We start from the raw sequence: 27,190 nt of genomic DNA on the forward strand, positions 1-27,190 counted from the left end.
GGCCAGCAGCCCGCATCCGCCGCGCAGCTAAAGCTAGTGATGTGCATGCAGTGTCGTGATCTCCAACAGGGTGAGGGGAGAGGGAAGAAAGGGTGCATAGAAAGTCGAAACATGGCAACTAAATAAAGAGAGATGAGAACTTGTAGAATACCAAAAGGTCGGCTGCACAACAGGTCGCCGTCCAAACACTCAAGCGAGCTTACGAACTAGACAGTCTCGGGGGGTGGATAAAGTATCTTCTGAACAACAACGGAAGCAATGCAGGTTCGGAAGCGCCTCGCATGCCTCCCAGGCGTTGTGTACATGCTGCTGCCGGCCGGCGGGCGTCCGATGGCCACAGTTCAAGGCCGTAGCAGTTGCGCGCCCAGCCATCAGGTCAGCGGGGGGCTGGAATGCCCACGGAGAGGGGGGGGGGGAAAGGGGGGAGGGCGCGGGCACGTTCCCCCCCACGACCCCCCAGTAGCAACAAGCCGAGCATGTGGCACTAAAAGGCGTCTCTGCGTGGTTGTAAATCAGGTGCGTGTAGGCCGTGCGGCCATAAGTATAAATTGTACTTACAGTGTCCGGCCCCACGAGCGGGCCCCCCCGCAGCGCCGTCAGCATAGGTGCCTGGGCTCTTCCAGCAGGTTCAGTTCCGTAAGGGGTCATCCCGCAGGGGTTCGGGAGGTTGGCGATGGACGTCAGGTGGCAGCCCAGTTCCGGGGCACCTCAGCCAAAGAGGTCCGCCGTTTGCGGTGTGACCTCCGGGGGTCCTCCAGAGTCCTGTGTGTCCGGGATGCCGTAGATTGCCTCGTCGTCCGTTGAGTGGGCCGTCGGGCTGGCGTCCGGCCGAGCCGACGACGCCGGAGAGTTGCTAATCTCTGCCACCCTGCGCAGGGCGTCCCGCTGCTCCTGATGAACAAGGTCCGCTGGCGGGGAGTGACTCAGTGTCCCGCCGGTTGGCGGCGGCGTGGGCGACCCGCGGTGGCGTCGTCGTCTTGGTCCCCTCGATCTTTCCATCGCGCCTGTTCGCGTCGTCCGTCGTGGCGCGGCTGGCATTCCGCCATCAAGCCAGGCCTCCGCGTCTTCGGGACTCGTGAAGAAATGGGTTTTGTCGTGCGCCACCACTCGCAGTTTGGCTGGGAAGAGCAGCGAGTACTGGAGGGCCGCTTCACGCAGCCGTCGTTTGATGGGCAGGAAAGAGTGTCTTTGCCGCTGTACTCGCGCCGTGTAGTCCGGGAAAAACATCACCGTCGCGTTGTCAATGGTAATGTCCCCTAGGTTTCTGGCCCCTCGCAGGATGGCATCGCGGTCCCTGTAGTTGAGGACTCGGAGGAGAAACGGCCGAGGGTTAGAGCCCGGAGGTGGTGGTTTCGCGGGGACGCGATGGGCCCTTTCCACCACGAAGTGCGGGGAGAGCGTGTTGTCCGGTAATAGGTCCCGTAGCCAGTCCTCGACCTTGCGGACAGGATTCGCCCCTTCCCATCGCTCCGGGATGCCCACCAGGCGGATGTTGTTCCTTCGTGCCCGGCCTTCCGCATCCTCAGCCCTTCCCTCTAGTAGTTCCACCCGGTGTAGAAGGTCGCTCACCCCGGCTTCGGCCCGTTTCGTCGCCGGCTCGACCTCTGCCATGGCGTCTTCCAGCGCGGTGGTACGCGTTTGCAGCTTTTTATGGTCGGCTCTGAGGTGCGTCAGGTCAATTGCCACACTGTCTATGCGGGTCTCCAGGGAGGTGCGCGTCTGCTGCAGCGATTCCTCCATCCTCTCCATGGCCGCCAGGACACTGTCTAGTTTCGCCGTCACATGGTCCGTATCCATCGCGGGCCTCGTTGGCTCGTGGCGCCTCCTCTCCGCCGTCGACCCCGGTCCGGAGCGGGTTCGCGCTCCTCTAGGCATGGAGCCAGCGGCGTGCGGAAGACGTCCCCCCCGTTGTCGTGAGGTAGGGGGGGTGTTGCTCCGTTGATGCCCTGCTCCAGCGGAATGGGAGCGGCCCACCTCACCGTGTCTCACCGCCTCGGCCAGCCAGGCCGTGTCGCCTTCGCCGTGTGTGCAGGGGCTCAGCCAGTGGGGGGCTCAGTCGCAGCCGGGTCAGCTCTGTGTCCCTCTTCCAGTCCGCAGGGCACCCCTGAGTCCTTCTTCCCGCGTCGGCCCGCACCGTAGCGCGTGGCGCAGGGGTCGCGCTGCGTGTGTGTGCCAAGGAGGCCCAGGTCGGCGCTCCCACAGCAGTTCCAGGGCTCCGCGGGCGGTGGCAGCGTGTGTTGGCGCGTCGTGTTGCTGAAGCGCCAGGGTCACCAAGAGGAGAACCGCCTCAGTGCGTCCCCTGTCCCGGCAGAGTGTGGCGCGGGGAGGCAGGTCCGTGCGTGTTTCCCCAGATCCGGGGGGCTGCCGCTGCTGCTCCCCTATGGCACCTCCAGTCTTCGTAGGACGCTGCAGCTACCTGTGCTGTGCAGGTAGTCGTCGTTGGGGTTCAAGCGCAGGCCCACCCGTCGCCAGTGGTGCGGTCACGCGGTCTCAGGGGGGTGTCGTTGTCCGTCACTGTCTTTTCCGTGGCGCCACAGGGGGGTCCCCCAGGCGGGTCCAAGCGCGGCTCCCCCGTCGCCAGGCCGCCCTCGCCGCAGTTGCAGGCCGCCGCTCGGCGTCGCGGTAGCTCCTCCTCAGATTGCAGCCTCGGGCCTAAGGGACAGGGCAGCGCCCCGGTCTCGCGTAGCCGCGAGCCGCGGCCGCGCGTCCTGCAGAGCGGTCGCGGCCTCGTCCACGGGGCCGGCGCGGTGTTCCACCGCCGATTCGCCGCAAACTCGGCCAGGTGGCGGAGAAGGCTCCGTGGAGGGCCCGCCGGCCAAATCCGCAACGTTTAGAATTGTTGCAGCGGAGAAGCGGCCCGGGGCAGGAGGGCTCGATCGGGAGCTCTACCCGGGCACGTCCGCTTCCATCGCGTGCTTAGCCACGCCCCCATCAATGTAGATAGTCATATGGCTAAGACTTTAGCTAATGTTTTAGTTTCACTACTTATTAAAGAAATCAATTGGTTTATGACGTTTTTTTCTCAGGCTTCAGTATAGTGATATGTTTTTTTCACCTCTTGAGGGAGATGACCTAAAGAACTGACTTCCTCATAGAGAGGTAGGAGGGGTTGGGTCATTGCCATCTGGTACTTGAAGAACTCCACCTGGAGCCTTTTTTTTCCCATTTTGATAGAGGTATCATAACACTAGTTTAGTTACCAGTAAGTCATGCACATTGAAATATGTAAATGTAGGCTTGCATATTGTTGGACAGTGTAGATGTAGGGGGTGTGTATAATGTAACATAGTTACAATCTCAACTATGGCCATTCAGTGCTGCTGTAGATTACCTGTCTTGTCCTCGGTTTGAATTGAATACGTAATTTATCATTCCCATGCAGTTGCGAGAGCTTTCCTGTTTTTATTGCTGTGCTCATAAAAACGGCGGCTATAGATAGAACAGTTTAATGCATAATGGACATGCCATGAATTTTATAGCGGCCGACTCATTAGTCGCTTGTTGGCAACACAGTCTTTCTTCAACTAAATCAGACCATCCAACCCGCTGTCGCGGGTATCCTTGACAACGTGAGTTAGACGCACCAGTCACATTCACTTGAACGTCCTCTTGCCACGGAGCCTCTAAGCATCGCTGCTTGCTCAGCTCATTCTGACGGTGCCGCGTCGGAGTGAGGACCTCCTTACACGCTGTTTCAAGGTAAATACGGTCTTTAGGGGAGAGGCATACAACTTAGATACAGCTTGCCTTGGCTTTTAGACCCCATTTCTCCTTTTGGTTTGATCTTAGTTACTCATTGATTCCTAGAAACTGCATTATTACTATACCAATTTACTTGGTCCACGTCGCTAAACAAGTGCGGGTAAGTGAAATCAGTACAGTGAGGCCTTGTGCTAAGATGCCATTGGCCTTTTTGTACATAGCACCTAAACGCTCATGTTTGTTTCTAGATGAGGATCACTTCTCCATCATAGAATATGGACTCTTGAGGAACCATACTAGTAACGCACCGCAACAATTCAGCAGGTGAGCCTACTCTTAACCAATTATTATCCACTATCACTATACTCCGATATTCAGAACATCTCTTTGATGTGTACTTCCTCTGATTTCTTTCGCATCTACCCAGGTGACCATACCAACATCGTGAATAGGTTGGTAAGACAAGCATGTTCACTATTTAAATTTGTACAGAATCATCGGGCAATTCAGTAACTTGCCTTCCCCTCTCGTCCCTTAATGTTGCTTCTTAACTCTTGTCCTGAAGAAGACCCGCAGTCTGAGGTCAAAGTTTCCCTCCTCGCCCGCAAGTCGGGTCGAAACGTCGATGTCTACCCCCAGCAGGCCTGGATCACATGCCCCTTCCCCTATCCTGATGATATATCGCTCTAGTGTTTATGAATTATGCTGAACCAATTAACTGTATAATTAACCATTACTGTCCAGGCCGCCAAGATTGATTTTTGTTATCAGTCAGACTTTATTTTTATCAATTTTGCCTTCTGATTCCGCTTCGGATTTCTTCCCCTTCCTTATCTTCACATCAGAGCACCCCCTTTCTTCGCACGCTCCCTTGGAGCAACCCCCTTCCTTCTCCTTTTAGCTATAATTGAATAAGAAATCTACTGTCTGTTGATCTAATTTTGTGATTAATAAATACATGCTGGTTTGAAATCTAATGGTTGTTGCACATCTAAGTACTTTTACTATTTCAGATCTATGTAACCGTGAGCTAACTTTATGCATGCTCAAAGTCTTAATTGAATGACTGACAATTGTCTACAGAAGAAATGTGTGTGAAAAGAAAGGTCCAGGACCCTTATTTTCTGTACCATAAAAACAACATTGGCAACTCTGCCACATTTTCTTGACTTCATCCATTGGGTCTGCCTAAGTTCAAGGGTAGCCCTAGTGAGATTATGGAGGGGTGTATGTGTCTTGTCCAATTGAGACCTTTGTTCAGTCTCATGCATTTTCTGAGGTGGCTGTTTTTCTCTGCTATTCCCCCCCCCTTTTTTTTTTGGTAGGCTAATTTTGAGATAACGCGCCCTAACTACTGGTCCGTAAGCTCCCCATAATGTTTCCAGTAAAGACACTGAAACAGTGTTGTAGTGAAAGTATTGTGTGGAGGTATCTGGTATGTCATCTCTGAACTCCCGTTTTGTCAGCCACCAGGAGTTTAATCTCCGGGATAGGGAGTGGTAGTATGAGTAGTATGTATATGCGTTTCCAGGGGTTTCTGTAGTCTGACAGTCCCCGGGCATGGAGTGTCACCATTTTGATTTATGTAGCGTAAGTGCGCAGGGAAAAAAGTAATCAAGATGGGAGAATGTTCTATGGGCTCCCGAAAAGAAATTATATTCCCATCCACCGGGTGAAATTTGCGCTACAGGTCTCATAGGCCTAAGGCCTCAAAGAGGACTAAAGTAAGGCTTGGAAAGGGTCATGTGCCAGCGGAGGACCAGCTCCTTCAAAATTTGTGTTAATGAGACCATTGAAATCTCCTCCAATAATAATAAGGCTGGGAGAAGGGTAATGTGGTTGAGTAGAGGATGGAGTCGCTTAAGTGAGGTAGGAAGGACTAAATAAGAGGAGGCGGGGAATTGGCTGAGCATAATACTATCAAAAATCCCCATAGTTTGCTCACCCCCCTGATCTAATGTCCCAAACTTTTACATTTAATCTGGTCGACTTGTAGTGGTAAATGAGTGCCAAGTAAGATGGTTTCTCCTCTAGAGCTTCTGTGGAAGCCCACATGGTATATCCTGGCGAAACCGTATTTTTGGAGACCTCATCAGTCGTCACCCAGTGAATGGGTTTATTGAAGCCTGAGTATATCCATGCCTAATTGTTTAACTTTCTGACCATGGCCTCGTACTTAATTTTATTAAGAAGGCCATTGGCATTCCAAGTGAGGCAACAGAGGGGTCTGGCTGCGCTATGAATATGTACTGTAATTTCCCTGCCTGACTAAAGATATCATTCATAAGGCAGTGAATTGATGCTTTGGGTTCGATATCTGACTTAAACTTCCTAACAAGAAAGGTGTTTCCATCTTATAACAGGTCAGAGCACTTTCCACAGCATTGATCGTGTGGTTACAGAGCCCACGTTCAGTGTGTAATATTTGCCAATTGATTTTGTCAAGTCTGCCCAAAATACAGTATCTTATATAGTGCACAGAAGCGAAATCTCCATTGTATACTGTAACTTGTCACATAGGGGTATACGTTGAAATGGCACTGTCGATTGTCAGATAGCCAGGGTGCAATGCCTTTGCCTGTTTTCAATGTAAGAGGTACGTATCCCAAATTATATTCTGCACTGATGAATAGAATGAATAAGCCTCTTCCCCATATTTTTCTCTCCACATATCGTGTAAGTCTAACATTCACATTTTGAATTTCAATGCCTCTCAAAGTTCTTTAGAGTGGAATGATGGGTCTCCGGTTATGTGCCTGGACCCTAACCCAAAATTAAAATCTTCACCCTCAAATTGTATTCTGCGCCATGTTTTCCTAGAAGGCATCTAAATATCGTAAAGTCATAAGTTCCAACATTGGGGCCATAAACATTTATAATAGTTATTTGGGATTAATCGTTAGTTCCCAGTCCCACAGTTAAGTTTCCTTCAAGATCCTGAAAGGTACTTTTATGCTTGTAGTTTACAGATTGACGTATTAGAGTAGCTTATCCCCTCCTTCAATAGGAGCTGTGTGATGCAAAGTAGTGTGCATCTCTCTATTCAGACTCCTAGCATGCCATGTCATGAGTCTAATAGCGATGTGAGTTTGTGGCTTAATTGTTTTATCAGTTGTGTCTGTACCACAGTTTTAACATGTACAATGTCTGTTTCCCATTGTTCATAACATCTTGTTTGTTAGAGTAAGCCATGTAACTTATCAGCAACAAAATTAAAACTTATTACAACTCCTAATACATCCCATCCCAGCCTACCCAACAGTGCAGATTGCAACTTACAACATCTCACCTACTTTGATGGCCTCAACTGTCAGAGACTACACCCAAATACCTAACATTACCTGAAATCACACCTAAGCACTTGATATGCTTCACTCGTGTGGGCACAGAATGCCACTCTGCCTTCCTGGGGGATACAATAAATCTGTATTAATCAATGGACCCTCCCAGGCTTTAGGAAACAGGACCTAGCCTATTATCATGTATAAACATCTGCTATGTCATAACCAAAGGATAGCATTGTGTCTAATGTCCAGTGCCTGTGTCCCCAGCCATAGCCATCATTCCACATCACTCGTTGCATTGGGTCCTGCTCTCCATCTCTGCCATCCAAAAAGTAGTCTTATTGGGTCGTTGCACCAACCAACTGTCCATGGCACTGCTGTGCAGGCTCCAATGTCGCTTTGTGGCCAACTCCTTGATTTACCGCATGTTTCAACAAGCAACTTAGCTGGGTATTGCAGAGCATAGCAAATTCCCTTTGCATCGCTTTTTTCGTTTCCAGGATCTTTGCTCTAGCATCTTGTGCCATAACTGAAATCCGCATATACGCCTATGTCGCAACCTTTTGGAGTGGGGGACCCCTCTCTCTCGTCCATGTTAGCACAGCTTACCTATCTCGGAAATCGAGTAGGTGGGCAATGATCCGGCAGGGCGGCACCTCAGGCATCGGTATCTGCACTAGTAATCAATGTGCATATTCAACCATGAACGTGGCTGTGAAGCTTTCTCATTCGAACAGTCCATATAACATGGCCTCCAAAAATATCTCGGGTTTTGCCATGTATGCCAGTCACAGAAGTCAGAATTTTATTATGTCGGGACTGAGCCTCTATTTATCAAATCCCCAGCACACGTAATTATTAAACTTTGTTTTTAAACTTGACCGAATGTAAGTCAGATACAGTACATAAACATCAGTGAGTCATATATGATGTCTTCTTCTTTGCTCTTTATTTCAAGAATCTCTCAAATGAGACATCACAGTCACAGCCAACACGTGTTTCGTCGTATAGGGAAAGTAATCCCACGACTTCCTCAAGGCTGTGCAGAAAAAAACAGTAATAAATACCAAATGGCATCAAGAACTTAAGGATATAGAGGGGTCACTATTGAAAGAAATGCAAACATTTAAATCCGACAGGAATTGGAAATTTTTACACACAGTGAATTGACAAACATTGGTTATTTAATGAGGTGAAAGGAAGAATAAAGAGCTTGTGGCGCAAATCAGTGAGAACATAAATATGTAACCAATGTAATCCAAAAGCCACGCAAATTGGATTACATTGGTTACATATTTATGTTCTCACTGAATTGCGCCACAAGCTCTTTATTCTTCCTTTCACCTCATTTAATAACCAATGTTTGTCAATTCACTGTGTGTAAAAATTTCCAATTCCTGTCGGATTTAAATGTTTGCATTTCTTTCAATAGTGACCCCTCTATATCCTTAAGTTCTTGATGCCATTTGGTATTTATTACTGTTTTTTTCTGCACAGCCTTGAGGAAGTCGTGGGATTACTTTCCCTATACGACGAAACACGTGTTGGCTGTGACTGTGATGTCTCATTTGAGAGATTCTTGAAATAAAGAGCAAAGAAGAAGACATCATATATGACTCACTGATGTTTATGTACTGTATCTGACTTACATTCGGTCAAGTTTAAAAACAAAGTTTAATAATTACGTGTGCTGGGGATTTGATAAACAGTTACGTCGAGCTCTTGCTTTCCCTGTAGAGTGTTGTGGTTTCTCTACACCTTACAGCACCGTCATATAAGTGAATTACATGATATGTATGTGTTTTTCCTTTGAAGCGCCTCTATACCTATGACCTATACCACACATCCGTTGATGGGACTGAGCCTCTAGGTCTTCATTGTTTTGCTGACACGACTGTCCGTGTCTTTACCGACACCTGCCGATTGTTTGTATGGCTAGTGCTGTCAACTACGCAAACTCCTGAGGCGGAAGCCGGGAGAAGACGAACCACTTTTTAAAAACTTATTTTCTGTGTCACTGATTAGTAAAATTGTATTTTAACCTGCGCACTCACCCTTCAGGCACCTCCTCCTGGGCTAAAAGTACGCCTAAACAGCGAACCTTTCGCTGCAACGAGTCCGCCAGAAAAGACAGTTCTGCCGCCACTACTGGCGAGGAACAGAGGCCACGCCCACCCGCAGGCCACGCCCACCCGCCCTGGTATTTAAACGCTGCCGAAAGCGCGACCCTATCAGAACTACGCAAACTCCTGAGGCGGAAGCCGGGAGAAGACGAACCACTTTTTAAAAAACGTATTTTCTGTGTCACTGATTAGTAAAATTGTATTTTAACCTGCGCACTCACCCTTCAGGCACCTCCTCCTGGGCTAAAAGTACGCCTAAACAGCGAACCTTTCGCTGCAACGAGTCCGCCAGAAAAGACAGTTCTGCCGCCATTACTGGCGAGGAACAGAGGCCACGCCCACCCGCAGGCCACGCCCACCCGCCCTGGTATTTAAACGCTGCCGAAAGCGCGACCCTATCAGAACTACGCTAACTCCTGAGGCGGAAGCCGGGAGAAGACGAACCACTTTTTAAAAACTTATTTTCTGTGTCACTGATTAGTAAAATTGTATTTTAACCTGCGCACTCACCCTTCAGGCACCTCCTCCTGGGCTAAAAGTACGCCTAAACAGCGAACCTTTCGCTGCAACGAGTCCGCCAGAAAAGACAGTTCTGCCGCCATTACTGGCGAGGAACAGAGGCCACGCCCACCCGCAGGCCACGCCCACCCGCCCTGGTATTTAAACGCTGCCGAAAGCGCGACCCTATCAGAACTACGCAAACTCCTGAGGCGGAAGCCGGGAGAAGACGAACCACTTTTTAAAAACGTATTTTCTGTGTCACTGATTAGTAAAATTGTATTTTAACCTGCGCACTCACCCTTCAGGCACCTCCTCCTGGGCTAAAAGTACGCCTAAACAGCGAACCTTTCGCTGCAACGAGTCCGCCAGAAAAGACAGTTCTGCCGCCATTACTGGCGAGGAACAGAGGCCACGCCCACCCGCAGGCCACGCCCACCCGCCCTGGTATTTAAACGCTGCCGAAAGCGCGACCCTATCAGAACTACGCAAACTCCTGAGGCGGAAGCCGGGAGAAGACGAACCACTTTTTAAAAACTTATTTTCTGTGTCACTGATTAGTAAAATTGTATTTTAACCTGCGCACTCACCCTTCAGGCACCTCCTCCTGGGCTAAAAGTACGCCTAAACAGCGAACCTTTCGCTGCAACGAGTCCGCCAGAAAAGACAGTTCTGCCGCCATTACTGGCGAGGAACAGAGGCCACGCCCACCCGCAGGCCACGCCCAATCACCTCCTCTCTCTCTCTTAAGGATGTGCATTCACCGGACGCGCAGCGGACGGGCGCAGCGGGCGCGCCGTTTGCGCGCCGAAGGCGCGCCTAAGGCAAGCCCGTCTTCGCCCGTCATCGCCAGACCATCGCCTCTCGCCACCCCCCCTGGCCCGTCCAGGCCCTGTCAACGCATATGCTACGACGGTAAGGAACTCCTACATCTGAACCTTCACCAAAAATGCTCTAACACCACTGGCATTCTGGGTCTTACGCATCTCCACTGCAACCACTGCCACTTCTCCACCAACGCACCCACTAGGGTACGGTGTGACCTCCCAAATACTACAATTCCGCCACTGATGATACTCCAACTCAACTGCAGATCCCTCGTTAAACATCACCCTGAGGTGAATACGCTTCTTCAGGAGGAAAACCCTGATGTACTGTTTCTATGCGAAACATGGCTCCGAGATGACATTACCACCATCCCCAACCTAACGCTCCCAGATGAGTACAACCTGGTCACCATTAACCGTGAATCTCGCGGTGGCGGCATCGCAATTATTTATAAAAAACAGCTGACCTGTTCTTTTATCAAGGAACCTCTCCAAGACTGTGAATGCGCCCAATTTAAAATTAGTGTGACCCCCCAATTTATGCTATCAGGCCTATACATTTATCGCCCTCCAGGCCAGGCCACTAGATTTATTAATGCCCTCCTCGAAACGGCCACAGTGCTCACTACTAAATTCGCCAACTTCACCATTCTAGGTGACCTAAACTTGCACTTTGATGCGATTGGCGATAATACCATCACTAATCTTCTTGCAGACCTCTCGGCACTGCAACTTAACTCCCTAGTCCACACCTCTACCCATATAGCTGGACATACCCTAGATCCGATCTTTTCTAACATACAAGAGGCAGCTGCAGAAACCCCCACCCCCATGGGATGGACGGATCACCATCTTGTTAAACTGAGCGTCCCGGCACCCCAACGTCAAATCAAAACTGAATCCATTCAGCGTCTAAAAAGACCCTGGCACAAACTCTCCCCACTTGCCTTACATGAAACCCTTGGAGAGTTCCAAAACGACGCCAACCAGGATATAGACGCGACCTATACCTCGTTCACCAACTGGATCAGTAACGGCCTCGACACTCTTATTCCGGCTAAACTGACTAAAGGACGTAATACACCCTCCAACCCATGGTTCGACGACACCCTTAGAGCAATGCGCAAGGAGTGCAAAAAGGCTGAGCGCCTATGGAGGAAACAATATGATAACCAGGATAAGGCTGAATATCTATCCAGGCTTAAGACCTACCATAAAGCTATTAGATCTTCCCGTGCTTCTTTTTATTCCAACAAAATTAACTCCAATGCGAACCCATCTAAAATCATCTTTAAACTAGTGAAAGAGCTCCAAAACCCTAGGGCGCCCCCTCCAAAAATCTCTTCCCACGTGCAATGTGAGCAGCTCGCAACCTATTTCATTGAAAAAGTCCAGAAAATTTATGCAACCTTTCCACAGATCGCTCCTTTCAATGGAGTTTCTATGACCACAGCCCCTAACATCTTACCTCTGTCCCAAATTACTGCCATCACCGCTGCAGACCTGATCAGACTAGGCAAGAAAGTGAAGACTGGTTCCCCAGCCGACCCCATGAGTCCTTCTCATTTCCTGGCCTCGATGGACTTTTTTCTATCCCCCATGCTGAACATCCTCAACCTCTCCTTTTCTACAGGATTCGTACCCATAGCTTGGAAACAAGCATGGGTATCACCGATAATTAAAAAACCTACCCTCGACCCCACCAAGCCAGAAAATTTTCGGCCCATATCCCTTCTCCCCTGGATGTCCAAAATTGCCGAAACCCATGTTAATGACATTCTTTCGAAACATGTGGAAAGTCATGGAATTCTAGACCCCTCCCAAAATGGCTTCCGTGCAGGCCATAGTACGGAGTCTGCCCTACTGGCCACTACGGAGCATCTCCGGATGATTTTAGATTCCGGTCATAGTGCTGCGCTGATTCTCCTTGATCTCAGCGCGGCCTTTGACACGGTATCCCATGACATCCTTCTGAAACGTCTGGAGATGACCGGGGTGACTGGCCTTGCACTTGCATGGTTCCGATCCTTTCTTAAGGATAGATCCTTCAAGGTGTCGGCTCCTCCTTATCTTTCTAAACCTCACCCCATCGCTCAAGGTGTCCCCCAGGGTTCAGCGTTGAGCCCCTCCCTCTTTAATCTATACGTCCAGCCACTCACGGACGTGGCTAGAGAGTGGGGGCTCACGCTTGTCTCGTACGCGGACGACACCCAGCTGGTTGTCACCCTCTCGGAAAGCCCGTCCCTCGTGGCATCCAACTTTAAAGAGGGTATGACTGCTGTGGCCCGATGGATGACGGACAACTACCTCCAACTCAACGCCAGGAAAACCGAGGTGCTCCTCCTAGGCCGTAACACCAGCCTTTGGAACGAGCACTGGTGGCCGTCATCCCTAGGCGCCACTCCACTCCCCAAAAATTGTGTCAAAAATCTGGGAGTCTGGGTTGATGCCAACCTTAGCTTCCAGTCCCACACCAAAAAGGTGACCGCCACCTGCATAGGCCTTTTAAGGAACCTCAGGCCCATACTTGGGCTCTTCGATTCTAAGGCCCGCCAGCTTATCGTCCAGGCGACCATTCTATCGCGCCGGGACTACTCTAACGTCCTCCTTTTGGGAGCTAATAAAGCGGATACCGCTAGGTTCCAACGCATACAAAATGCGGCAGCCAGAACGCTGGTTGGCCTCCCACGCAGATGTTCAGCCAGAGCTACCATCCGTAAGCTCCACTGGCTGCCCGTGGATCGCCGAATCAAATTCAAGGCCTTAGTCACGATCTTTAAGATCGTGAAACAAGGAAATCCCCCTCTGCTTCGTAGCCTTGCCCAACCTTACGTTCCTGGCCGTGCTTTACGCTCTGCCAACCAACTCCTCCTGACAATCCCTAGGATTCGACTCTGCCGAACTGGAGGCCGCTCCTTTAGCGTCCTTGCCCCCACACTATGGAACGATCTCCCCCTTAGCATTCGCTCCATTGACTCCCTCCCTGCCTTTCGCAAAGCAATTAAGACTCACCTATTCCCCGCTCCCTAGTTTCCCCCTCCCCCCCTCCCCCTCTATCCTCAGTTTGCGCGCCTGTTCTTAGCGCCGGGACACCCCTTTGCCGGGGTAGCTGTTGCGCTTCACCAAATCCTGAAAATCTTCGTAATCTGATAGTCGGCGCACTACAGCATCAAGGCTGACATTTTTGCCTGTTCAGTGAGGTGATCATGCAGCAGGATCCCGATATGCTCACCTCACCCATCCCCGCCATGCACGTCAGACACCATGCAATACAGATCACAGCCCAACTGCCTCCGCCGCTCGGCCTTCAAAGCCCCGAACCACCGTACCAGCCCGAGCTGCAGCACATAGCACAGAATTGCCTGCTGGTGACCAAGGACTGCTCAATCCGGAGCTCTGTGCAGCCCATTTCAGGGCGTAGCATCATAGCCTGTGGAGGCAGGGAGGAGAATGTAATGCTGCAGATTTAATGTTTTAAATGTTTAGCCTCCTCCCCCTGGCTGGAATGGAATGCTGCATTCAGTAGGCCTCCCGACGCTCCGTGAGAACCTGCCCCAGAGGAATAAGGGAGACCAAATATAGACGTCCAAATCAGTGAATACAATACGTGTAATTATAAACTAGGAGCAGATGAGTTTCTGATGACCTAGTTTATACGCAGGATTTACTCTGTGATTTTGTTTCTCAGGAACCCTGGACCCTGTCGGCAGAACGCAGGAATTGTTTAGGCACGTTATTAAAGTGATTCAATTCATTTCCCCCATGGGTAAGCACGTTTTTATAAATGACAAAATATACTCCTATCTTCCGATTTTCTTTTTACTCACAACGAGGTGATGTCGTTACCAGGAATGTTTATGACAATTGTCTATTTTCGGAAGTGTATAGAACTTTCAATATTAGAAGACCTAAATGCTTCAGATGGAGTAAGTAAGAATGCGGTGCTACTCTTTAAAGGCAGACAGGAAGAATGCTTTTAAACGTCCATAGCAGTTTCTATTTCTGATGAGCTCATTTGTTTACGATGGCTATAATTGTACTTCTTGTTTTTAAGAAAGAATAAAACGAAAATGACCAAAAAAAATAAAACCTGCATGCAATGATCTCAACTGCTTTCGAAACAGTTACTTCTAAAACAGTGCAATTTTTTGGGAAAAGGGCGACAAAGGTATAGATTAATTTACATTTCCATCGAGTCATCCTGCAGCAATTTTCTGCATTGTGGTAATGGTTGTTTTGGCTGCTGTCCAATCAAAGGGTGGGCTCTTAGCCAGCAATAGATTTGTTTTTTCCTTATCTGTATCCACGATCCCCTGCATAGTGCCTAGGATCTGCAGTCCTCCATTTTACCAAGTTATGGCCCCATGGTCTCCTGCTGGCCAGAATTAGCATCACGGTCTGTAGCAGCCCACACTTTCAACCTCATGTTAATTGGAGTTTTCCTTTTTTAGAGGAGACCAAGCAGCAGAAGCACTAGTGACCAGCAACTTGAACGAGTTCAGTAGTCGGCACTGCTGTCAAAACCCCTCCCAAGAGGCGTCATCCCCCCTCCTCCTCCTCATTTCAACTGTGACCATCTTACCCTTTAAATAACACCACTGACAACTTGCTTTGGTGCCTTAAAAGGTCGCAGTTTATTTCAACATAACATGGTCATTCATTTGCAATTTTCATGGTCATTTTTAACATCCATGTTCACACATTTTATTGTCTACGCAATTATCACAGTAAATTCTTGGTCATTATATGGTCTCAGACAACCAATTTCTACGGAAGGGGCCCACATGTCTGGGCCTCTGCTTCTCGGGTTTAGGTTTCAACTTGCTACCGACTTGGTGGGTGTCCATCTGGACCCCTTCTTGGCTCCTCCCTGCTCCTACGGGTCCCTGCCGTGTGGCATCCCAAGAACCCTGTGTGAGCATCTCCTCCATTCTTCCTGAGGCTTGGTACCCCTGCCATCAGGTATCCCGAGGACACTGCGGGAGCATCACATCTACTCTGTCTCTGGTGGCATGCCATTACCGGCTCCCTCAGTGCCCCTGCCGTGAGGCATCCCAAGGACACTGTGTGAGCCTTCCATCTACCTCTACTAATTTATCTCTTTTGTTTAACTTTCTTGGGTTTCATCCGCCACACTACCTACAGTTCCATGGTCGGAGGGAGCTCCCCCTGTTCCGCTACTCTCTTCCATACAATGCAAAACCCATCTGCTCCAGCACCCCCACGATGTTCAGTAGGAACATATCCATTCCCATCCCGGTTAGGTGCACCCCATCCTCTATGTGATAACCAGGGGACCCCAGGTTTATGAAACCTTGTCTCACAAAATCCCAGCCATTGGCCTTACATATCTTTGCCATGGTGATATTCAATTTCCGTATGGATTTTTCCACAGCCCCCAGGTCTATTGCCCCTCTCCATGTTCTCCGCACTATTATTTCTGAAAACATTACTTCAGCTGGGCGTACCATTCTAGCCATGGCTGAGAGGCCTTCCTGCATTCTTTCTAGGAGGCCCCTACACGCTAGTGCTGCCAAGGTGGACCACCACTGCATCCGGTCTGCATTCTTGCCCCATAGCTTCTCGCACCGCGGGGAGCAGTTGGTCCCATTTCATTCCCGATCGCCCCATCCAAACACTTTCAGTGATCCGCAGCCAGATTCTGCCGAAATTCGTGTCTGGCCGCCGCCCAGCGATGTGCTCGCGCTATGTAGGAATGGCCCACGATCCATACCTTCTTGCGTTGCTCAGTCAGACCTAGACGGAGGTGGGGGAGGTGAGAAACCGGACTCAGTACATCGTGGGACGCATGTAACGTTTAAACGCGCTGGATGCCCAGCGCCCTATCCCCATGATTTGCTCGGAACCCAGGCCTAACCCTGCGGCTGTGGTGGCTGCCTCGATCCTGAATGAGTGGGACCCGAAAGCCCTGGCAGGGAGCCCAATCGCCCCTAATGCCTTTCTCATCACCGCTATGAATTAAAACCGGCTGAGTAACGACCCGTCCCTATTTTTGAACAGTGGCCTGTAAGTTTGTTCCTTGGGTCGTGTGGACCTCTGCACTAAGCACACTGGGCAACAAGATTTAATTTTAATGCAATTTATTCTAGTCCACCTCCCTCTGCCTGCCTGGTCTGTCTTTGACTGTCGCAGCAGGATAGTCATGTGCCCTTCCCTTAGCTCCACGTCAGACCTGCATATGCCCTCTGTCCCTGGATCACCTACACCTGGGGCCACCAATTCGCTTACCCTGTATGCCCCAAAGAATGACAATATGAACGCTGCCAGAAAGAGTGTTGCTTCCATCTCCGAGATGAATATTTCTCCTAGGGCCCCATCATGCGCTGTAGAATGTCAAAATGGATGGACCGCCTTGTATTCTTCTTTGCCTGTTTCAACCTGCCCCAACATTTCATTGCCATTCTGCAACGGAAACCCCTAGTAGGGTCCTCTTCTGCTGCCAATTTTGTGTAGTATGCTACTACATTCAAGTGTGCCTGGGCCACGAATTTGCCTTTCCTGCCAAGAAAACCCATTCTAAGACGTTTAAGACTTCCTCCTGGCCTGCCAGCCAGCCCCTTGCTAGCCCTGTCCTGGCTGCAGACATTTCCCATCACTTACGGTAACGGACCTCTGTCATTGTGGCCAGTGCGTTGTTGAGAGTCTTCTTTAACCCAGGTCCACCCATACCCAAGCCTCTTCCGGCACCGGGGTCATCCCTCGGCCCCTGTTCGTGGCAAGTTCTCGGAATTTTGCCCGCTGAAAACGAGAAATGGCATCGGCAATTGAGTGGTCTACCCCTGGGATGTAACGTGCCCTCAGTGCGATGTTCACCCCCAGCTGACAGTCGACTAGTTTTCGCAGCATGTTAACCACCGCCGGGCATTTCGCTGTCCCTGTGTTAATCGCCTGCATTACAGCACGGTTGTCGGGCCATAGCATTAGCTGTCTGTTTGCCAACCGTTGGGACCAAATGTGGAAAGCCACCACAATGGGGATATAACCCCCGCTTTCTGGCAGGTGGCTGGCCAGGCCTCTGCCCTCCATGCGTTCCCTAGGATGGCCCTGAAGCCGAAGCCCTTATGAGTCCGTATATAGCTTGAAATGGTTAGCCTGCACCCAGGGCTTACGCCACATAAGGGTGCCGTCGAAATTTGTCATCTAGGCCAAGCGTCTAGCAAAAACGCGCCTGCGGAGATTACCCTTGTGGCGAAATTCAACGTCCCCAGCAGCTGCTGCCCTTCGCCTAGCGTTGCCTTCTTCTGCTGCCTCAATCTGCCAATGATTTCCTTTAGCTCCGCCACCTTCTCGGGCAGCAATTTGCATGCCCCAGCAACCGAGTCTCGCTCTATACAGAGAAAGGATAGTTTTGTGGTTGGGCCCTCTGTCTTATCTTGCGCTAGGGAGATTCCCAAGTCCTGGGCAAGTTGTATGAAGTTTTGCAGGAGGGTGCGCATTCCCCTGTGCCTGCCCTGCCGATAAAGAGGAAATAGTCTAAGTAGTGGACCCGTCCTCCTTCTGGGGCACGTGTCCCCAGCTCCGACTCCAGGAATTCGCGAAAAGCCTCAAAGTATGCACAGGATATGGAGCAACCCATTGGCAGGCATTTGTCATAGTAGTATTGCCCGTCTAGCTGAAAACCTAGCAATTGATATCTGTCTGGGTGCACTGGCAGGAGGCGGAAGGCCGATTCTATGTCCGTCTTCGCCAACAGGGCCCCCCGCCTGCCTTATCAGGTCCACGGCATTATCCACTGATGCGTAGGCTTCTGAGCAACTCCCTTGCTCCAGCAAGTCATTAATGGAATCCCCATGGGGTGTGACAGATGATGTATCAGCCTGAATTTGCCTGCCTCCTTCTTGGGCAGTATGCCAAGGGGCGATACCACCAGGTCCTCCAGTGGGGGGGGGAGTGGAAGGGTCAGCCACCCGCCCCAGCTGGACTTCTTTCTCCACCTTCTGCCATGCCACCCCTGGGTTGTCTCTTACTGATTTCATGTTCCGGCTTACACGGGGGCCCCTGGCCCTTTGTAGGTGGTTGTAAAACCTTGTGTGAAACCTTCTGCTAACCTTTGCTTGTCTGCTGCCCTGGGATAGTGTCCCAAGAAGTATAATAGCCTGCTTGCCTTTATGGGGGTTGGTAACAGCTGCCCCCCTCCCTCACCCCATTTGCCCCTGTCCGTTGGGACCTGTCCCTCACTTTCTTGTGCCTTTTTTCTCTTGCTTGGCCCATGTCTCTTGAGCCTGCCTTCAGTGTATGGTGGAGTGGCTTCCTCCGCATGACCCACATGCGTGTTTGACCCTGCATGCAGCCCCCCATTTACAGTCGTCTTTGATGAACTTCCAGCATGACTTTCCTGATTTATTACTGCTCTGGTTCTTTCCTTTGAACTCTTGTCCTTGCCCTTCATACTTCCCCTTACTCCAGAAGGGACGAAAATTGTGCTCCCTTGTGCTGACTCCTTCTCTGGCTGCCACTTAGTGTGTCGTGAACCCTTCCTTGCCCTGCCAGTCCCACTCAATCACTGGCCAGGTCTGCATTTTCTCCCTGAAGCCCTCAATGTATCTCAACCATGCATCTCCCTGATACTGCTGTTGTGCTTCGTGCACTTTTTGCTCATATAAAATAAGTGCTGCTTCACTCTGGGGGAATTTCTCAATGAAAACGCAGGCCAAGGCCCTGAAGGCTTACAGCCAATTCTCCAGTGATCGCTCTATCCTGGGTTTGCGCCTCTCCCTCCTGTCATCGTCTTTCTTGTCTTTTGTAGTCAGGTCCAAGCCTGCCTGACGTACTTTTAGCAGGGAAAAATTTTCTATAAATTCTTTTCTCCATATTCTTTCCTTTACTGTCAGTGGGATCAGATTGGCCAACCTGAATAACTTTGTCATTGTAGGGGGATCTCCCGGGGAGGGGTTCAAGTAGTCGCTGCCCGGCTTCCCCTTGGGGTCCGGGCCCTCTCCTTTTCCCGTTTTACTACCCCGGGGCTGCCGTAACCTCTTGTGTGGTTTCTTCGGTTCTTTCTTTTTCCCCGTTTTGACTGCTGGGGATCCTTTACTCTTGCCTGTTGCCCCTTTCGTGCTCCGCCTCGTTCCACTCTTTGTTCTGACTCTTGACAACTCCTTTGTCTTCCTGTGTTCCATGGGGGGAACCACCCCAAATGGGGAACCTGCCCCGGGCCATTGCCACCCAGGGCATCGAAGCCGCTAGGTGAGTTGTTCCCTGTCCCCATTACTCCCCTTGAAAGCCTGGTTGGTCCCTGCCTGCCAGTGAGGATGGATAGGCCAGGGCCCTTGCAAACGCTGAATTGCTTACTCCTAGTTGCTTACCCAGGTTGACAATTTGCCCTGGTCCCCCCTCTGCTGGACCATCGCGATGCACCCTCTCGTGCACCTACCTGACGCTCTGCATGCGTTGCTTACCCTTGTCAGCCGCGTTGGTTAGTCCACTGCATAATTCCTGGGGGGCCGCCGTGCTGGCTACAGATCCCTCATCACTGCTCCCTTCGGTGTCTGAGCTGAACACCATCTTGGGGGTTGCCACCCTCATGTTTCTGGCTTGTGTGTTCTTGCCCATGCCTCTTTCTGCTTACTTGTTACCAGGAGTCTTTGCCCCTGCTTTGGTGACTTTTGCGGGGGCTGCTGTTCTGACTGCATGCCCCCTACCTCCTGGTTTTTTGGGGGGCGGTGCCGGAGGGGATGCCGGTCTTTGCTTCTTCCCTTTCCTGTGGGCTCCCTTGTTGATTTGCTGGTCCATCCAGGTTTTCCTTTTCAGGGCTACCAAAGCCCTGGCCTTGTCCAACATCGCCTACAGATCATCATCCAAGTCTGACCCTGCGTCTCCTCTTTGCCTCTTTTGTGGATCTCTGCAGGCCCTTCCGCCTCTCTGAAGCGTGCCAGGAGTCTCATCTCCCTCCCGGCTGCCCCACGCCTGTTGTGCATCCTATTATGCCCTGAAATCCTGGTGCCTCACTGCTGGTGGAATGTGCAAAATTCTTGTGCCACTGTCTTTTGATGGCCCGAGGCTGAAGGCCCTCACAGAATGGCTGACAGACTTGCAGACTGGCAACCAATAAACAAACCAAAGAGGGGACTGCCGATAATCCAAGTCCCAGGAATCCCAAAGCACCTGCTTGCCCCCAAAAGGCACTGGCAGCAGTGCTCGGGTGATGTGCTGTTTCGTTTCTTTTCTTTTTGCTGGGTGTGTCTCTCTTTTGTGTTCACCAGGCTGGGATAGCTCACCTGGGCTCTTCGGCAAACTTGTTGAGTCCTCTGGGGTGGTGGTGGGGGGGTCGGTTTGCCTTATTTTCTTGCTGCCCTTTCCCCTCTCCTTGGGTGAAAGGCGCGGTCTTATTCTCCAGTATTTGGGGTGTCTTTCATAGATTCACATGCTTGAATATTCCCCGTCGTCGAAGTGGGAGTCCCACGGTATATATAAAAAGCAATAAGTATCATGTATATATACATATACACATACATAACCACATAAGAGTATATACATACCCAAATAAACTTATATATATATAGTTCAAATAACATATCAAGTTAAAAATACCATAGGATAGCATTGAGACATAGGAAAGCATTGAGAAAAAGAATCACTTTGCTAACATATCACTGTCACTTTATAGTCCAAACTCCAGCCAATCAGGCGCTAGCACCCTCTAGAACCTTCTCCTCAGAGGCTCAGGCCCTCAGATTTTCTACCGCACGTCGTGTGAAGGGAGTCTCCCTGAGCTCTGCTCAGTTCTTCATCTGGTTTGAGGTTTTTTATCTCTCATCATGTCTGCAAGTAAGAAATCTCTTTTCCGTCCTTGTTCATCTTGCGGAAAGTCAAGACTTTTCTCTGAGGATCCCCATGAGAAATGTATTTATTGTCTGTATCCTGATCATAAGGTGGCTAATTGTAAGATCTGCAGAACTTTCTCTCACAAAACTTTGAAAGATAGAGAAGGTCGCCTTTTAATATGGCTTCAAAAACTAAAGGACACAGACAACCCACTTTCTGAGGTGGAAAGTGTAGCCTCTGTCAAAACAGGAGTCTCCTCAAAGCGTGGAAGTGTCCAGGACTTGCCATCTCCTTTTCTGAAAAAGAAGAGACTTCACCTTGAGGAAGTGTCTACAGGCAAAGTCTCTGTCACCACGTCTGCGCCCCCGAGACGTAGCTCTCAGGCGTCTGTGACTCCGTCAGCACATGTTTCCAGTCAGAAACTTTCAAAACCGTCGACGGGCCCGTCGACGGCCCCTCCGTCGACGAGATCGGCTACTTCATCAGCCTCGTCGACGACGGTGACGACGGTATCGAGTAGATATCCTTCGTCGACGACACTGACTTCGTCGACGTCTTCTCCGTCGACGATAGTATGTGTGTCTCTTAGAACTGTCTCGTCGACGATACCACTCACTTCTTCGTCGACGACTGGGAAGCTGGCGCTTCCGTCGACGTCTACAACTCCGTCGACGATGGGTAAAAAGAAGAAGAGGAAATCTTCCTCGTCGACGACAGCCTCGTCGACGACAGCCTCGTCGACGACAGCCTCGTCGACGACAGCCACACCGTCGACGACAGCCACACCGTCGACGACAGCCATCCCGTCGACGGCAGCCACCCCGTCGACGGCAGTCCCGTCGACGGCAGCAACCTCGTCGACGGCAGCTCCGTCGACGATTGCTTCGTCGACGGTCGCCTCGACGACGGTAGGGTCAAATTTTGCGACAATGCCATTGGTGCCAATGTCAACGCCAGCACCGGGGTCTGTGGACAGCTCCTTAATGCTTCGTCGTAAGGCCATGCTAGACCCAGTTATGTTACCACCTGGACCACGGCCACCTCGTCAACTATTTCCCTCAGGGGATGAGGACGATTCGGATGAGGGCGATCAGTCTCTTTTTCGGGATGCTCATAGTCCTTCGGAGCTCCATATAAAATGCCAAGAGTCTGAGGAGGATGAATTCTATGAACAGGAAGAAGAGCAAAATACCTCTGCTCCGGTTCCTATGATGCAGCTTCCTGTGCAGCTTGTTTCCAACCTCCAATATATGTTGGAAGACTATAATCGTCGTTTTCCAGCATCCCCTCAAAATACTCCACGTGAAGCGCCATCTGAGGTTCCACCTCATCCTATATTGCCAACGATACCCACGCCCTCCACACCTGCACTGCCTTCCAATGCAGAGGATGATAATATGGACAATCCGGATACGGAAGAGGGCGAGCTCCCAGAGGACGACACTATGGCGGACTGGGATGATTACCAAATCAATTCGCCCGCATCACCGCCAAGGTCACCAGTCAACTCGCCACCTGTCGACATAACAGGGTTCCATCAGCTGATGGAGAGAGCAGCACAACGCTTTCACCTTCCCATGGTGGTTAGGGAAGAGGACTGTTTCTTATATGACTTCAAGTCCCAGCCTCAGAAACAAGTACGAGCTGTGCCAATCATAGACTTCATATGGAATGAAGGCTTAAAATTAATGAAGACACCTAATTCTATTCCGGCGGTGCTCCCACGCCTGGAGAAAAAATATAAAGCTCCGGATTCTTCCCCAGCCTGCTTGGTGTCTCAACCTAAGCCGGACTCAGTGATCACACAAGCGGCACAGCGCCGCTCCAAGAATCCATCATCTCCAATGTCGGCGCCTCCGGACCGCGACGGCCGTCGCCTGGATGCCATAGGCAAGAAGTTTTCAACCATGGCGTCAACAACGGTCCGGGCTGCGAATTCCTTGGCTATCCTCGGCCGTTATGATAGACAGATGTGGTCGGACATGGCTGCATTGGTCAAGCTTATACCGGAGGATTCAAGAGCGGAAGCTCAGAAGATCCTGCAAGAGGGAGAGAGGGCGTCATCCGAGATCATTGACTGCTCTGTTGACATCGCATCCACCGGTTTTCGCCAATTGGCGGGAGCAGCCGTCCTAAGAAGACAGGGCTGGCTTCGATCAACCTCTTTTCGGCAAGAGGTCCAGCCTAAGATTTTGGACATGCCATATGACGGGGAGTCATTATTCGGCCAGCATGTAGAAGATGCCTTGCAAACCATTAAAAAGGATACGGATACGGCTCGTTCCCTCGGCACTCTACAGTTTAAGAAGCAGCCCTTTCGAGGTGCGCGCGGCCGCGGCACCTCCTCATCATCATCTTTTCGTGGCTCCTCGTCCCAATACCGCTCGTACAATCAGGGGCAACAGCGGTACTATTCACAACCGCAGCAGTCCTACAGACAGCAAACTAGCAAGTCATACAGAGGAAAGTCGAATTACAGAGGAAATTCAACCAAGAAGCAGTGACTCTGTACGGAAAGAACTTCCTTTTCCCAGTTGTCCTCTAGTTCTTGTTGGAGGAAAAATCTCCCAGTTCTTTTCAACCTGGTCCTTAATCACTTCGGACCGCTGGGTCCTGGATATTATTTCAAGGGGCCACGCCCTAGAGTTTGTGAAGGTTCCTCCACGCACACCTCCATCCGGGCCACCACCCGCCCATCTCAGAGAACTTTTCAAACAAATCCAAATAATGTTAAACAAGGGTGCCATCGAAGTGGTTCCGAAATTTCAAAGAGGGTTGGGATTCTATTCCCGTTTTTTCCTCATACTAAAGAAATCAGGGGAATGGCGTCCCATCCTCGATCTCAGATTGCTCAACAAATTTCTCAAGACTCAGTCCTTTCGGATGCTCACATTGAAGGACATCCTCCAATTCTTTTCTCAAGAGGATTACATGACAACGATCGATCTGCAGGACGCATATTTCCATGTGCCCATTCTGCCACGTCACAGGAAATACCTACGGTTTCGAGTGGGCCACAGGGACTACCAATTCAAAGTCCTACCCTTCGGACTCTGCTCAGCCCCGCGGGTCTTTACAAAATTCCTAGCCCCGGTGGTGGCTCACTTACGACAAGAGGGTATTCAGATATACCCCTACCTGGACGATTGCCTCATCAAAGCTCAATCCTCCCACCAGGCGGCCCTCGATACCCAGCGCTGTCTCGATCTGTTTCAGTCCCTGGGGTTGTCGATCAATGTACAAAAATCTCAACTCACGCCAACTACGTGCAAGACTTTTCTCGGCGCTTGTATCAATACGAGCACAACCATGGCCTTCGCTTCAGCAGAGCGTCAGGAACGGATTCAACAGCTTGCGAGCTCCATCGCAGCAAAGCAGTCAGTTTCAGTCCGCATATTAAAATCCTTTCTGGGAATGGTGTCCTCATGCATCGCTTTGATCCCTCTCTGCAGACTAAAAAGTCGCATCATCCAAGAGGAGTTAGACAAGCAGTGGCGCCAGGTTTCCGGTTCCTTCAACGATCAGGTCGTGGTGTCACCCCGCATGGCTCAAGCGCTGCATTGGTGAACTTGTCCTGCCAACATCGCAGCAGGAACATCCTTTCTGTCGTCAACCCCAGAACTCGTCCTTACCACGGACGCATCCATGGAGGGTTGGGGCGCACATTTTCAAGATCTATCCGTCAAGGGCCTATGGTCAGCAGCTCAGCGTTGCTGGCACATCAACAGACTGGAACTGATGGCCATTTTCTTGGCGTTGAAATCCTTCCGCCTGCAGTTCCAAGGGAAGTCAGTCCTCATTCAGACGGACAACACCACGTGCATGCACTACCTGAACAAACAGGGCGGGACAAGATCTCCACTGCTCTCCCGTCTGGCGCAGAGGATTTGGAGTTGGGCCATACTCCATCAGATGACGTTACAAGCAATTCATCTGCCCGGCATTTCCAATACTCTGGCGGATGCACTCAGTCGGTCAGCATCATCAACCCACGAGTGGGAGTTACATCAACCGACGCTGGAATTTGTCTTCAACCTTTGGGGTCACCCGACAATCGACCTCTTCGCAACCCCGCAGAATGCAAAATGCCAGTCCTACGCAAGCTGGTTTCTCCTCCAAGGGTCGTGCGGAAATGCCCTTTCGATCAATTGGTACGGGATATTTGCGTACGCTTTTCCGCCGATTCCGTTGATTCCGCGAGTGCTGCGGAAGATGAGACAACAACCGTGCCATGTACTTCTAATAGCTCCACGGTGGCCTCGGCAAGCATGGTTTTCGGAGTTGCTTCTCCTATCCCAACGCGAGCCCATCCTTCTCCACCTGAAGCCGGATCTGCTGACAATGAACGATGGTCGGATATGCCATCCGAATCCCAGATCTCTCAGCTTGTCGGCTTGGAACCTGAGCACCTTGAATTTGCTCATTTGAACATTCCTCCAGCCTGCAGGGAGGTGTTAGCTAAGGCAAGAGCTCCATCCACAGTGAAAACGTATAAGCTCAAATGGAAGCGATTTTGTCATTGGTGTGCTTCCGCCCACATTCATCCTGTGCACGCTCCCCCAGAACACATTCTGCCGTTCTTCCTACAACTAGCGCAGTCTGGATTATCGCACTCTACCTTAAAGGTCTTTCTAGCAGCAATATCTCGCTTCCGACAAGACGGCTCGTCCTCTCTCTATTCATCCAGAGTCATGCAACAATTTTTCAAGGGTCTCTTCCGCATGTTCCCGCCCATTCGGCGTCCTCCACCCACGTGGCGCCTGAACATCGTGCTGGCTCAACTCATGAAGGCGCCCTTCGAACCCATCCACTCTGCGGATGTCAAATGTTTAACTTGGAAGGTGGCCCTCCTCCTTGCTCTGACTTCTTCCCGCAGAGTCAGTGACATTCACGCATTTACTATAAAGCCTCCGTTCCTTCAATTCAGGTCGGATTGTGTCATCCTCCGCACTAATCCGGTTTTTATACCTAAAGTGCCATCCGATTTCCATCTTAACGAACCGGTGCTCTTAAAGACTTTTTTCCCGCATCCACAAACCCCGGCGGAGCAAAGCTTACACTCTCTGGACTTGAAGAGATGTCTAAAATTCTACATTAGCAGAACTCAATCCTTTCGCAAATCTGACCAGTTGTTTGTGGCCTACGGGCGTGCTTGCAAAGGACAATCTGTCACCAAACCTACTATTGCCCGTTGGGTTTCATCAGCAATCTCTTTTTGCCATCAAAAGGCTGGTAAGCCTCTGTCTTCGGGAGTGAGAGCCCATTCAACGAGGGCTATGTCATCTTCCACTGCCCTGTTCGCTGGTGTGCCCATCCATCAAATATGCCGGGCAGCTACGTGGTCCAGCAGGCACACGTTTACGAAGCACTACTGTCTGGAATCCATTAACGAAGCAGACACGGCTGTGGGACAGGCAGTTCTACGAAGTCTGTTTAAATAAGGTGAGCCTCTGCTACTTCCCTCCTCCTGGGGTATTATTATTATTGCGCTTTAAATACATTGTTTGTATTACATGCAATATCAATACGGCTTGGTCAGCCGAATACTGTTTACTGCTTACTATTCTATTCAAGCATGTGAATCTATGAAAGACACCCCAAATACTGGAGAAGAACAAATGTTACTTACCTGTAAACTGTGGTTCTCCAGTATTGGTGTCTTTCATAGATTCACATGCGACCCACCCTCCTCCCCTCAGAGGCTCTCTTCTCCTCTTTCGGCTCTATGGTCACTCTCGTGCTCGAAAATCTGAGGGCCTGAGCCTCTGAGGAGAAGGTTCTAGAGGGTGCTAGCGCCTGATTGGCTGGAGTTTGGACTATAAAGTGACAGTGATATGTTAGCAAAGTGATTCTTTTTCTCAATGCTTTCCTATGTCTCAATGCTATCCTATGGTATTTTTAACTTGATATGTTATTTGAACTATATATATATAAGTTTATTTGGGTATGTATATACTCTTATGTGGTTATG

General features: G+C 50.4%; 1 protein-coding gene across 8 annotated transcripts in view; it reads left to right on the forward strand.

Moving 5' to 3' along the window:
• HERC1 (HECT and RLD domain containing E3 ubiquitin protein ligase family member 1) overlaps positions 1–27,190 on the forward strand; it is a 1,817,725-nt gene that overhangs the window by 26,216 nt on the left and 1,764,319 nt on the right. Inside the window, exon 2 of one of the 8 annotated variants that reach the window (XM_085643728.1) lies at positions 3,951–4,026. The exons of the other annotated variants lie outside the window; for them this stretch is intronic. The gene's annotated coding sequence lies outside the window, so the exon portion shown is untranslated. The remainder of the gene's footprint in view (positions 1–3,950; positions 4,027–27,190) is intronic. 8 annotated transcript variants of the gene reach the window in all.

This window comes from Triturus cristatus, chromosome 3_1 (genome assembly GCF_964204655.1).
Source record: "Triturus cristatus chromosome 3_1, aTriCri1.1, whole genome shotgun sequence".
In the NCBI taxonomy this organism is placed as follows: Eukaryota; Metazoa; Chordata; class Amphibia; order Caudata; family Salamandridae; genus Triturus; species Triturus cristatus.